This window comes from Mus musculus, chromosome 6 (assembly GCF_000001635.26).
Source record: "Mus musculus strain C57BL/6J chromosome 6, GRCm38.p6 C57BL/6J".
Taxonomy (NCBI): Eukaryota; Metazoa; Chordata; class Mammalia; order Rodentia; family Muridae; genus Mus; species Mus musculus.
Window position 1 is genome coordinate 135,123,112 of NC_000072.6, and position 14,145 is coordinate 135,137,256.

General features: G+C 45.2%; 1 pseudogene; it reads right to left on the reverse strand.

The window, feature by feature from the left end:
• On the reverse strand, nt 10,960–11,336 carry Gm29803 (predicted gene, 29803; annotated as a pseudogene).

Here is a 14,145-nt window from a genome sequence, read left to right on the forward strand (position 1 = left end):
ATACATTTTTCTAGATGCATATTTTAAAATCTTACAAAAGGTGAAGTCAGTTATTCTAATGTTTTCTGTCTGGCTTGTGACTATTACAGCCTTTCAGTTGCACACTTTAGCAACTTCTTCATAATGAGTTGCTTTTTATAAAAAGAATGATTTTATTATTTATTTGTGTGTGTGCATGCGTGTGCACATGCGTGTGTGTGTGCTCCTGTTCTCAGGAGCCAGGAGAGGGCAGTAGATTCTCTGGAGTTGGAGTTGCAGGTGTTTGTGAGCTGCCTGACACGGGTGTTAGGAACCAAACGCCAGTCCCGTGCAAGAGCAGCAAGCACTTGTAAAAGCTGAGCCATGTCTCCAGCACCACCTCTCCTCTTCCCCGGTTGCTTTATTATCAGAAGAGAGAAGATGATATGAAAAATGTGCAGGTCTGTTCACGTTCATCCAGGAGGAAGAGGCTGACCCTACTGAGTAAAACGTTGACTGGTAAAAATTTAATTTTGCTTACGTTACATTCTGAAAGGGGGACTGTTGATACAGGACTTAACAGCAGAGGCTATTTAAATGTAATCTTAAGAACTGGGCAGGCCTTAACAAAAATAACAGATAACATTAGTTATAATAAATTTCATATAAAAGGAAGCTTAAAACCTTCTAAATAAGAAGACACGCTGTGGCAGAGGCATGATATCCCATCAGTGAATATTCCATTTATTTCCAAAGGAAACATACCCAGATTTATTACCAACTTCTACGCTGTTAACTTCTATTAATGCAAAAGTCTTATAATCATCTGCCAGGCGGTGTACCAGGGTTATACAGCTGGTCGGCTTTTGTTGTTGTTGTTTCTTCATCTCTTATGTATGAAGTGGTCATAGGGCTTTTGATGATAAAATGATAAATCTGCTAATAAATTAGGCAATCAGTCATCAAGTTTGTGTTGTCTTTGATCTGAATGAGCTCGAAGCCAAACGTCAACAAGGATAGAGGTTGCAGTCTTGCCCAGACTCTTAGACCAGACATAAACGACAAGGACAATCTTTATAACTTATTGCTTTGTTTACATGTGTTTCATTTACATCACTATTACTTATAATCTCCTACTTTAAAAAGTTCATTAGAGACTGTATATTTAAAGTAAAACACACACACACACACACACACACACACACACACACACACACACACACACACCCACACTATCTCAGCAGGCCATGGTGGCTCACACTGTAATCCCAACACTTAGGAGGCAGAAGAATTGGTGTGAGTTCAAGGCCAGTTTGGGCAACACAACTGATTTCAGGCCAGCCTCCCTGTCTCAAAAACCCCCTTGTTTGGATGTTGATGCTGGAGCCAGCCATATCTTCTCTCATTTCTGCTTTTCACAAAAGAAAAACCAAACCAAACCAAACCAATCAACTAATTAAATAAAACACCCAAAGACACACAAAGCAAAACTACTTTACTTGGCAAACATGTTTGGACATGGCATTTGGATAATAATACACATTATCACATATTATGGGATATTTGTATAAAACCACAGGACAGACAATGATATATTTTAGTATGCCAAACACATTTAAGGATTTCAGAAGACAGGGCAGTTTTGAAGATAGCCCTAGTTATCTGACATTCTTCCTGCTAAGAGGAGGAGGCTAATTGCCCCCCTTAAATCTAGGTTGGCCTTAAGGATTTGCCCATAGTCAGTAGACACAGTGGCGAGTGGTAGGTGTAAATCCCAGGCAAGGCAGTTTTGGAGCATCTGCATAGCGTCTTGGATTACTTGGTCACCACATGCTCTCTCCTGGGATACAGCTGCCACACACACAAAGGTCCACATTTAGGTTCTCTGGTCAACAGTGCCACTGAGCCCAGCCTGCCAGCTGCCACCAAAGCAAAGCCTTCTGGGAAGTGATGGTCTTGCTTTCTCTGTCCAGCTGAATCTCCGAGCTGAGTTCACGTCTAAATCAACAGGAGGGAACTCCCTGCTTTGCCATCATGTCAGCTTTCATGTCTAAAACAGCTTCAACAAAGCCAAAGGCTTTTATCTCTATGGAAACAGATGGACCCAGAGGCACCAGCATTTCCCCAAAGGGTGTAGGCTCTGAAGTGTTAGAAATGTCCTTGTAAATGCTAAGATTATAGCTTCTGTGTCTTCCCCAACTGTTGCAACACATAAGCTGGGACTGAGAGTCGATGTGAATGAAATAATTAGAATATTGTTGTAGCTTATTTTTCTTCCAGGATCTCAGTGGTTAATTTTTTTCAGAAGAAATAAGAACATCTGAATCAAATGTCCATTTTCTTTTCAGAATTCCCAGTGAATAAATGAATTAAACTTGGCGGACAGGAAGTGACTTCACTGAATTCTTACTAGGAAGTATGTTTCGATTAGTATCAGTGAAAAATTTCCAGGATTACAATCATCACTAGCAAATCCCTGTCCCAAGTCCTTGTCTCTTTTAAGACTGAACAATGTCACAGCAGAGCATCTGGCCAGTAGTTGGGGCAGGATATCTGTCCCCTATAGAGATTGTGGCTAAATTCCCATTTCATGCTAGAGCTGTGAGTCACTTAAGGACATGTGCATTGCTTGGCAAATTTATCATTGCTTGATAAATTTACTTAAGAAATTTAATAAACCTTCATTCAATTGATACACCTCGAAGGGAAATCTTTGCTATCAACTTGACTGAATTTGTCCTGAGAGACACACCTCTGATGTCTTTGAAGGCATTTCTAGGGAGGTCTAACCAAGTAGCGAAGACCCACCTGGAATGTGGCTGGCGCCATCCCATAGGCTGAGGTTCTGCGCTGAGCATGATGGGAGAAAGCAAGCAGAGCACCAGCATTCACCTCTCTCTGCTTCTCGATTGTAGGCGCCATTGAACTCTGCTCTCAATCTGTGGCCCGACATAAGTCCCTTCTCCCTTAAGTGTGTGAAGGAGTGTGATGGAATTCTCAGTCAAAACTTCTGGTGGACAAGGGTGCTCCTTCCAGGGAGATTTCTCAGTAACAGAGTTCAGTAGGGAACGGTAGCAGAGAACTTCACCAAGTCTGGCACTCAGCACTCAACAGAAATGTCTGGGGGATCTGCTAACGTATCGCTGAGACAGCCAGGCCAGAGACTGGGGCATTTTTCTAATGCAGGACAAACAGTAGTAATCTCAGTTAGAAGGAGTTTAGCATGGCTGTCCTCTGAGAGGCTCTACCTAGCGTCTGACTGAGACAGATACAGATAGTCACAGCCAAGCATTCGGTGGAAGTCAGGGACCCCTATGGAAGAGTTAGGGGAAGGATTGAAGGAGATGAAGGGGATGACAACACCATATGAAGACCAACTGTGTCAACTAACCTGAACCCCAGGGAGATCCCAGAGACTAAGCCACCAACCAAAAAGCATATGTATATATATACATGGGGCACATATGTAGCAGAGGGCTGTTTTGTCTGGCCTCAATGGGAGAACAGGTGTCTAATCCTGTAGAGACTTGATGCCCCAGGGTGGGGAAAATATGGGGGTGGGGTGGGGACAGGAATAACACCCTCTCAGACAAAATGGGGAGGGGGACAGGGGTAGAACTCTGAGGGGGATGATGAGGAGAAGCGAATTTGGGATGTATATAAATAAAATATTTAATTTTTAAAAAAAGGAATGACTTACCTTCTATAGTTCTCAAGGATGCAGCGCTTTTACTATTAAGAGGTTTTGATGTGTTTTGCTCCCTGTTACAGTACCAGGAGCCAACTTGATCCAGGGCAAGGGTTTTGGAGGCTACTTGGCATAAATATATTTGAGTCTGAAGCAGGTGAGGGAAGACCTCAGTTCCAGGGCCAGCCTCTCAGTGCCTCAAAAAAAACTCAGGACAATTGATCAATATTATGTTGCTGGGGATGGAAGAAAGAATATGGGGTACCCAATACCCCAAACCTGCTCCACCAGGAGCCTCTTATGCTCAGGCAACAGGAAAGTCACACTTACAGCTGAGGTAGTGTCTGCCTTTGTCACTGAGGTGCATTTCCTGTATGCAGCAAAATGCTGGGTCCTGTTTCCGTATCCAGTCTGTTAGTCTATGTCTTTTTATTGTGGAATTGAGTTTATTGATGTTAAGAGATATTAAGGAAAAATGATTGTTACTTCCTGTTATTTTTGTTGTTAGAGGTGGAATTATGTTTGTGTGGCTATCTTCTTTTGGGTTTGTTGAAGGATTACCTTCTTGCTTTTTCTAGGGTGTAGTTTCCCTCCTTGTGTTGGTGTTTTCCATCTATCATCCTTTGTAGGGTTGGATTTATGGAAAGATATTGTGTAAATTTGGTTTTGTCATGGTTTCTCCTTCTATGACAATTGAGAGTTTTGTTGGGTATAGTAGCCTGGGCTGGCATTTGTGTTCTCTTAGGGTCTGTATGACAGCTGGCCAGGATTTTCTAGCTTTCATAGTCTTTGGTGAGAAGTCTGCTATAACTCTGATAGGTCTGACTTTATATGTTACTTGACTTTTTTCTCTTACTGCTTTTAATATTCTGTCTTTGTTTAGTGCATTTGGTGTTTTGATTATTGTGTGACAGGATGAATTTCTTTTCTGGTCCAGTCTATTTGGATTTCTGTAGGCTTCTTGTATGTTCATAGGCATCTCTTTCTTTAGGTTAGGGAAGTTGAAGAAAACTTTTATAATTTTGTTGAAGATATTTACTGACCCTTTGAGTTGGGAATCTTCGCTCTCTTCTATACCAATTATCCTTAGGTTTCATCTTCTCATTGTGTCCTGGATTTCCTGGATGTTTTTGGGTTAGAAGCTTTTTGCTTTTTGCATTTTCTTTGACTGTTGTGCCGATGTTTTCTAAGGTATCTTCTGCACCTGAGATTCTCTCTTCTATCTCTTGTTTTCTGTTGGTGATGCTTGCATCTATGACTTCTGATCACTTTCCTAGGTTTTCTATCTCCAGGGTTGTCTCCCTTTGTGATTTCTTTATTGTTTCTGTTTCCATTTTTAGATCTTGGATAGTTTTGTTCATTTCCTTTATCTGTTTGATGTGTTTTGCTGTAATTCTTTAAGGGATTTTTGTGTTTCCTCTTTAAGGGCTTCTAGCTGTTTTCCTGAGTTCTCCTGTATTTCTTTAAGGGAATTATGTCCTTCTTAAAGTCCTCTATCATCATCATGAGAAGTGATTTTATATCCAAATCTTGCTTTTTCTGGTGTGATGGTGTATTCAGGACTTGCTATGGTGGGAGAATTGGGTTCTGATGATGACAAGTAGCCTTGGTTTCTGTTGCTTTTGTTCCTATGCTTGCCTCCAGCCATCTGATTATCTCTAGTGCTAACTATCCTTGCTATATCTGACCAGAGCCTGTCCTTTCTGTGATCCTGGTTGTGTCAGAACTCCTCAGAGTTCAGCTGTCTCTGTGATTCTGGGATCCTGTGATTCTGGGATCCTGGGATCCTGAGATCCTGGGTGTGAGATCCTGGGAGTCAAGTTATCTTTGGGACCCTGAGATCCTGGTGTGACCAAGCTCCTGGGATCCTGTGATCCTGTGGTCCTGGGCGTGTTAGAGTGCCTGGGAGTAGAACTTCCTCTGGGTGTTGTGGGACTGGCTGGAGAGTTTGCACCCAAGGTCTGCTCAGGGCACCAGCCCAGAGTGTAAGGAATCCGTGCCACTGGTTGGGCAGGGTTCCTGGGTTCATGAGTCCTGCTGATCCCAGTTACTTCAGGTGTTGGGACAGATGTTGTATCTTCCTCACCTCTGATCCTATGATCCTGGGTGTGTTAGAGCACCAGGGAATGGATCTTCCTCTGGATGTTGTAGAAATGGCTGTGGAGTTTGCACCCAAGGTCTGGATCTCTTTTCTTTTCTTTTCTTTTCTTTTCTTTTCTTTTCTTTTCTTTTCTTTTCTTTTCTTTTCTTTTCTCTTCTTTTCTCTTCTCTTCTCTTCTCTTCTCTTCTCTTCTCTTCTCTTCTCTTCTCTTCTCTTCTCTTCTCTTCTCTTCCCTTCCCTTCCCTTCCCTTCCCTTCCCTTCTTCCCTTCCCTCCCCTCCCCTCCCCTCCCCTCTCCTCTCCTCTCCTCTCCTCTCCTCTCTTTCTTTCTCTCTTTCCCTCTTTCCCTCTTTCTCTCTCTCCCTCTCTCTCTCTCTCTCTCTCTCTCTCTCCCTTCCTTCCTTCCTTCCTTCCTTCCTTCCTTCCTTCCTTCCTTCCTTCCTTCCTTCCTTCCTTTCTTTCTTTCTTTCTTTCTTTCTTTCTTTCTTTCTTTCTTTCTTTCTTTCTTTCTTTCTTTCTTTCTTTCTTTCTTTCTTTCTTTCTTTCTTTCTTTCTTTCTTTCTTTCTTTCTTTCTTTCTTTCTTTCTTTCTTTCTTCTCTTTTTTTTTTTCCAGAACTGAGGACCAAACCCAGGGCTTTGTGCTTGCTAGGCAAGTGCTCTACTTTTGAGCTAAATCCCCAACCCCTGTCTACTTTCTGTAGAAGAATACTCAAATGCTTACAGCAGCCTCAGTCCTCATACAACCTCTTCTTGGTCCTTGCACGAACTTCTTTCTCTTGCCTGTGATCCCCTCTACTCCCTGTGGGACCCCTCCCAGGCCCTAGTCACAAAGGTTCATCCGACTCTGGGGCCTTTGCACCAGATGCTTCCTCAGTGCTTAGTTTATTCCCACCTGTCCACCTGTTCAGTTAGTTTGCTACTATCCAGCGTTCTTTTCTACCAGAAAAGATCTTGCTAGTAAGACTTACATATCATCCTCTTCACAAACTCTAAAGCCATATATGTGTGTTCTTCCTCTGTTCTACTTTTTAAATGTGCTAGAGCACTTACTACGTCCTAAAATATAATGTGATACACCACATGCTGTGCAAGGGTTTGTTTTGTTTGTTGATATATCGAAATTGCCTAGAGCTGTGCTTGGTGTATTGGAGGGGCTGAGTAGAAGTTAGTGTAATAAAGAAATGATGAGGAAAAACTCAGACTGCTTTAGGCCAAATGAGAGAACCAAACTAAACCAACCAACCAACTAACCATCCAGCCAACCAACAAACTGTGATAGTTTGTATATGCTTGGCCCTGGATGTGGCGCTATTAAGAGGTGTGGCCTTATTGGTGTAGGTGTGGCCTTGTTGGAGTAGGTGTGGTGTCACTGCGGGTATGGGCTTTAAGACCCTCATCCTAGCTGCCTGGAAGCCAGTCTTCACTTAGCTGCCTTCAGATGAAGACATAAATCTCTTGGCTCCTCCTACACCATGCCTACCATGTTCCTGCCTTGATGATAGTGTACTGAACCTCTGAGCCTGTAAGCCAGCCACAGTTAAATGCTGTCCTTATAACAGTTGCCTTGCTCATGGTATCTGTTCACATCAGTAACACCGTAACTAAGACACAAACAAACAACTCCCCCCAAATCCAACAAAATGAAAAATAAAAGCCACACCAAAAGCTGATACACACTAAAGTACAGCGAGACAGTGAGTGGCGAAGCATATTGGCAGGGGATGGGCCAGTTCCACATGGTCTTGTGAATTCTCACCCTTGGCCAGTCATAGCGGGTGGAGCCACACCATGAGTTTGTGGTCCAGTAGAGGGTCCCTGCTGTTCTCCAGCACCCTCCATAGGTACTTGGTCCTGAAGGTCTGCCGTATTCCCCACTCATTTCTCCATTTTATAACAGAGGAGCTGGCGGAATGGTACAGTAACATGGAGACTTTGCCCGGTGAGGGTGGCCTTGCTGCCCTAAGGAATGCTGATTTCTGATTATGGCAGCATGGGGCAGATGGGTGCCTTCTGGGAGTATCTAGCCAATTGTCTCTTCCCAGGCTGATAGCCAGCATTTTGATTTGAGTAGTCAGGTAAATGTTGGCTACACGAAATCCCGTCTCAAACACACAGACTGGAGTGCCCAAGACCATATGGATGACAGAGGCAGCATTTGCCCCCTGACAGTTTGACTGCCAGGTTCACACTCTGAACCTCTTGGCAGCACAGCCTGGATAGTCAAGAACAGTGAGTGAGGCAGGGTGTGTGCCTGCTGGTGAGTGTGATGAAAGGTGGCTCATCCTCCTGTATATAATTTACTCTGTGGTTCAGTGGCCATCTTATAATCCCCATGTCCCTAGGGGATGCGCCTTGGATGTAGACGAACAGCTCTGAACCTGAGCGTCCTCCCAGCAGTGATCTGAATGCTTTGTCTTTTCTCCCTCGTCCTCTGTAGACAGCAGTGATGCTGAAAGTCCCTTCATTGGTTCTAGGACCTGCTTCTGAACAGATGACTCTGGCCTCAAACTTGTTATATAGCTGGGGATGAGCTTGGATTCCCGATCTCCCTGCCTCTCTGATGCTGCACGAATCATCATACAGGACCAGCCTAGGGCATCTTAATGAAGCTCCCCGTTCATCTGTAGATAGAATAGAGAATATAGTGTCCATGTCTTTCCTACTGGGCAAAATCAAGCCACTCATTTAATGAGCAAGTATCTAGGACACAGTGAGTGCTCTATAAGTTTTAGCTATCAATAGCTCATTTCATTTTGCTTTTAAAAAACCCTGTAGATTTATTAATTTTTATGTGTATGGATGTTTTATCTGAATGAATATATTTGCACCATGTATGTGTCTGGTATCCTTAAAGGTGAAGAAGAAGAAGAAGAAGAAGAAGAAGAAGAAGAAGAAGAAGAAGAAGAAGAAGAAGAAGAAGAAGAAGAAGAAGAAGAAGAAGAAGGCATCTAGAACTAGACTTACCGATGGTTGTGAAATTCCATGTGGGTTCTAGGAACCAAAGCCAGGTCCTCTGCAAGAGCCACAGATGCTTTTAACTCTTGAGCTGTCTCTCTAGGCCCTTGTGTTGTTTTTGAAACATAGTCTTGATATGTAGCCCAACTTGGCCTGGCAACCTCCTGAGTACTGGCACCACCGGGCAGTAGTAATTTTTAAAAAGTCCAATTGATCTATATCAATAAAATTATGTACTGTGCACAAGTGTGTGTGTGCCCCCCTCTGTGTGTGTGTGTGTGTGTGTGTGTGTGTGTGTGTGTGTGTGTGTGTGATAGAGAGGGTCTCATATATCCCAGGCTGTCCTCAAACTCTCTATGTAGCTAAGGATGGCCTTGAACTTCTGACCTCCCTGCCTCTACCTCCTGAGTGCTGGGATTACAGGTGTGGACCACCATGCCCAGTTTATGTGATGATGGGGATGAAGCCCAGGGCTTCATGAATGCTAGGCATTGCTCTACCTATCAATCAAGCTTGTGTGAGGTGAGGTTGGAAATCATAGGAAAGCAGCTAGTACTGGAGGAATCCGGGAAAACTGAAGATGCTAAAGCTGGACCTCGGGCAGGTAGAGACAGATTCTAGCATTGAGAGCAAAGTGAGTGACGTTGGGCAGTAGGCTCTGGGGAGCATGCTAGAGGAACCCCTGGTCACCTTGGAGAATAAGGGGCCCAGGAGAGAGGAAGAGACACCACGTGGTAAGAGGCAGGGGCCCTAGCCATCGCACAAACTGAATTTCAAAAGATCTGTTTATCTGTTTGTGTCTATGTTTGTCTGTATATGAATATGAGGATGCCCACAGAGGTGAGAAGAGGATATTAGTTCCCATGGAGGTAGAATTACAGGAGGTTGTAGCTGCCCACTGCTGCTAGGATTTGAATCCAGGTGTTCTTTGCAAGAGCAGCAAGTGCTCTTAACCACTGAGCAGTCTCTCCAGATACATGACCTGATTTACTTTTATTTTATTTTATTTTATTTTATTTTATTTTATTTTATTTTATTTTATTTTATTTTATTTTATTTTATTTTATTTTATTTTTTGTGGAGATGTAGCTTATTCATTGTAGAGATAAACCAGTCCTATAGTTGGGTTATGTGAAACTCTTCACAACCAACACCGAGTCTTGCTCCACTCACAAGGCACTGCGTCATTTCTACCTTACTAGCTTGGTTCCTGATGCTGTGTCTGTGGCTATTGCTTGGGCCTCTCCCCAGATTCCTACATAAGGATGTTGCTATAGAAACAAAAATAGGAAAAGCCTAGTGCCGGTATGGGACATAAATTCAAAGGCCAAACCTGTGGCATTCTACCAAATACAAACCCGTCAATGTGGCAAGCTCTGAAACTGTAATTATTGCGCCCAAGATCAAAGCACATTACTCAAGAGTGGAGAAGCCAAGTGTAAATTAGGGAGATCTTCCTTAAACAAGCTATGACTAACTCCCTGGGCTCACCGAGGGTTCCCCTGGGTTTGTGGCTACAATCACCCCATGACCCCAGGACACTGTCATGGACACTCAAGGATGCGGCATGGTGCCACAGTACATGCAAACAAATGTTACTGGACAGAGCTTGTACAAACGTGCTTGTGGGAAATGGCTGAGCGTGTTTGTGAACAGTTCAGGGGAGGCTATGGCCTCAATCTGCGACCCCCGGCACTCAGCCTACAGGAGAGTCAGTCATTGACACCCAAGCTTTCCTGTTCAGTTGTCCAGCACAGGTTTTTACCCATTTCAAATCTTACCCACATGCGCCACTCCAGCCCCCTAGGGAGAGAGGTGAGATGAGGCCAGAGGCTTTTAAAAATAAACTTCTGTTTTGGCAATGACACGGGTGAGAGTGGGCAGGGCGACAGATGGGAGCGTCTTCATTTGTAGATCGGCAATGGGCAAGCCTGTGCTCGCGGTCTCCCTTTTCTTTCTTTCTCCCTTTTGGCTTCCTTTCCTTTCTTTGTTTTTTTCTTTTGGAGAGACAGTATTTCACTTAAAAAAATGAGTATAAAACCTTTAGATTGAGGACTTACAATGACTGCTCCACCCCCCCACCCCCCCACCCCCCCACCCCCATCAATTTCACAAATCATGGAAGGAGGAATCTGTCAGGTCAGCAAAGCTCTCACGATCGGCCAACTTCTTGAACCCGAGGCTGACGTCCAGGTCTGGTTGCCACCAAGGGAAGGCCTGCTGATTGGGTTCAGGTACAGCCAATTCTCAGCCTAGAGTGGTCTCTATGAGGATCCGAGGTGAAGAGGTCCCTTCCTGAGGATGGTGTTGCCATAGGGTGCCATCTTCCCGCTTGCAACAAGAGCAAATGCCTTTTTTTTTTTTTTCACATTCTTAAATTCAAACCTCTCTATCTTCATCAGAGGTTTTTGAGAGTCAGCTTTGGGAAGAAGGGATTCATAATGGTTCCATATCGGGGTCGGCAGGCCCTGCTCCTTGTCACTGGGCACCAGGTCCATGGCAGCAGCCGGGCTTTCCACGTAGGTATCCGGGGCAGGAGCTTCGGCACAGCCTCATGTCCAGGACATCTGCTCGGCTCTCTACAGACCCGCACTGGCAGATGGAGGACGTAGGGAAGTTTGCATCTGCGAGGACCCACTGCTGAACTCAGCGCCTGGCTTGCCCTTCTCGGAGTTCTGTGGCCTGGTTCAACTGCAGGCCTCACCCAGCTCTTTCCTCAATTAGCTGGAGAGCTTCTTGCTCCGATGGGCAAGGTGACCGCGGCAGTGTCCCCAGCCTTTCCTGAACCCTGCCGGTCAAGGGCTCTGGCGTGGGTCTGAGCCCGGTTAGAGGGCTGTACTGCCAGTTCTCCACGTGCTCAACAGTCTTGTTTCTGTACCCCACAGTATCTCACTTTTAGCTCAGGCTGGAACTCAATGTGCAGTCCAGGCTGGGCCTTGAACTTGTGGCGATCTCCTGTCTCGGCCTTATAAGTGTGTGTGCCACCATGCTGGCCTGTTTTGTTTATTTGTTTTCCTTCAGCTTGATAGAGGTTGTCATGTTGCGCAGGCGAGACTCAAACTCGTTATGTAGCCAAGGCTGGCTCTGGACTCCCATTCCTCTTGCCTCCAACGTGCAATGACTACCGGTGCACACCACCATGCACGCCAGCTACCTTGCATTATTAAATACAGAACTGGCGTGAACAGAACTGGGGTGAACTTGTCTTGCTTTCTTAGCTCTTCTTCCTCATGTCTGGTGTCCTCTGTCACTGTCATCTAGTCATGGTGGCTGAAATCCATTCTCCTTGCCTCTACTCTAGCTATGCTCCCCAGTTCTGGCTTTTGCGGGGAAGGAGGAGAGACAGGGAACAGCAGGCACCAGGAGTGGAGGAGAGAAAGCCTGCAGATCTTAGCTGACCTGGCCTCACCCATCTCAGCCACCCTCTCCTACCTTCTTATACTTGCCATAGGCATACATACCCACTCACCGCACCCCATGCTGCAATCACAGCTGATTGTCCTGCTAAAGCCATTGTGAATCCTTTTCTCCTGTGCCTCTGACTTTCCCAGTTAGAGGCATACACTTCCCAAGTTGTGTACACTTTCCAAGTTGCAAATACACCTTGCAGCTTTCATTGACCTAGTAGTAGTCAGTTGGTGCAACTCTGCTTGGGGACCTCTGGAAAACGCTTTTGTTTTCTCATACAGTGGGGCTAAGGATGTGGCAGGGACAGCTTCCTCTCCTTGGCCCTTCCCTGCCTTGAGCAGGGATGTGACAGCAGGAGCCACCCTGGCTACCTTGCAGCCCTGAGACAATAGTCAGCACCAGCCATTCAGCATACTTGTATATTTCTTACTGTTTGATAAGAGAAAGTCTCATCATTTCTTCTACCACTCATTGTATTCCTAAATGATATATCTGGGGAGGGGGTGAGGTAATTTAGAGACAGGGCATTCCAGGCCCTTTTGAAAGCAAGGCACCATCAAGGGGATGGTGAGACCCAGCCATCGCAAAAAGTGCCAAGGGACTTGCTGTTCTGTGGCTGTTGTGTGGTGAGGAAGAGATTAGAAAGGCGGGAAGCTGGGGAAGTAGAGAACGAATCACCAGGGCTTTTAGGTCAGAAATGGACTTTCAGTTGTCATAGTACCACGTGAGGGGCTGATGACTAGGCTGGTCTTCCTGACTCAGCCACACCTCTCCTTGTATATTTTGCAGTGTGGTCAAAATGTTTCCTCTTAAAACATGATGGGGTCATGTTTCCAATTAGTGCTACACAAGTATTTTTAACTTTTCTTTTTTAAGGACAAAATCCAAGCTGGGGCTGGAGAAATGGCTTAGCAGTTAAGAGTGTTTGCTGCTTCATCACGGGGTCTTGGGTTTGGATCCCAACAGCCACACAAGAAGGCAGTCATCCTAACACCTTCTTTTAGGCCTCTTTGTGTACACACACACACACACACACACACACACACACACGCACGCACGCACGCACGCACGTACGTGCAGACACTACATAAATGAATAATTAAACAAAATATTTTTTAAAAAAATCCAAACTACCTGACATGACCTGAGGACCTGTGCTACACTTCTCTTAGTCTTGGGTTCTGTGTGACAGCTTGGGCGTGGTCTCACCTCCTCATCTGTGTGACAGTCATGACACTACCCTCGATACAGAGTCGCCATGTGAAGTGAGTTTCATAGTATGTGCACAGTGCAGCAGGCAGTCAAGGCTGGTCTTCAGAAACGGCTGTGACTGTAACCCAGAAGCGACCCTGGAAGTCCTCCGCTAACACTTCATCAGCTCTTGCTTCTCCTTCTCCAGGACCCACGTTTTTCTTTGCCCCCACTCCCACCCCCCACTAAGCATCACACAGAGTGAGCCCTTGCTGTTCCCATAGTAACCCAAACACTGATTCCTCTGGGAGATCTTTACAGTTGTCCAAATTAGGGCTGTTGACAGGACTTGATCCTGGTGCACCTCATGACCCCTAAGCTCCCTGCCTTGAAGCCTGCAACCTGTTCTTTAGCTCCTTTCTTCACTTCCGGCTCACAGCCCCTCCCCCTTCTATACGTGAGAAACTCCTCATTGTTCCTTTCAATTCCTGTCTCTTTCAGTTAAGGAAACAGGACCCTCACCTTTTCTGACCTCATCGTTCTGAATAAATCCCCCTGGTGAAATTTCCTGCCCTAGGGGTTGGTTGTGTGTGGGAGTGTGATTTTTCTTCTCCATCTGCTTTTGTAACTTCTGCAAACCCCTGTGGACTGCAGCTGTAGACCTGACCCTCAGCGATTGTTCACAGATGTGCTGTCTGGAAGCTCGGAGACAGCCAGGCATCCAGAACACAGCCTCTTTCCATGGGACCCTTGGAGAAGGTTCTGCAGACTCCAGATCTCAAAATACAGTGAACACCATCAACAGCACTCTGTTAAAACTATCCATCTTGGGGCTGGAGAGATG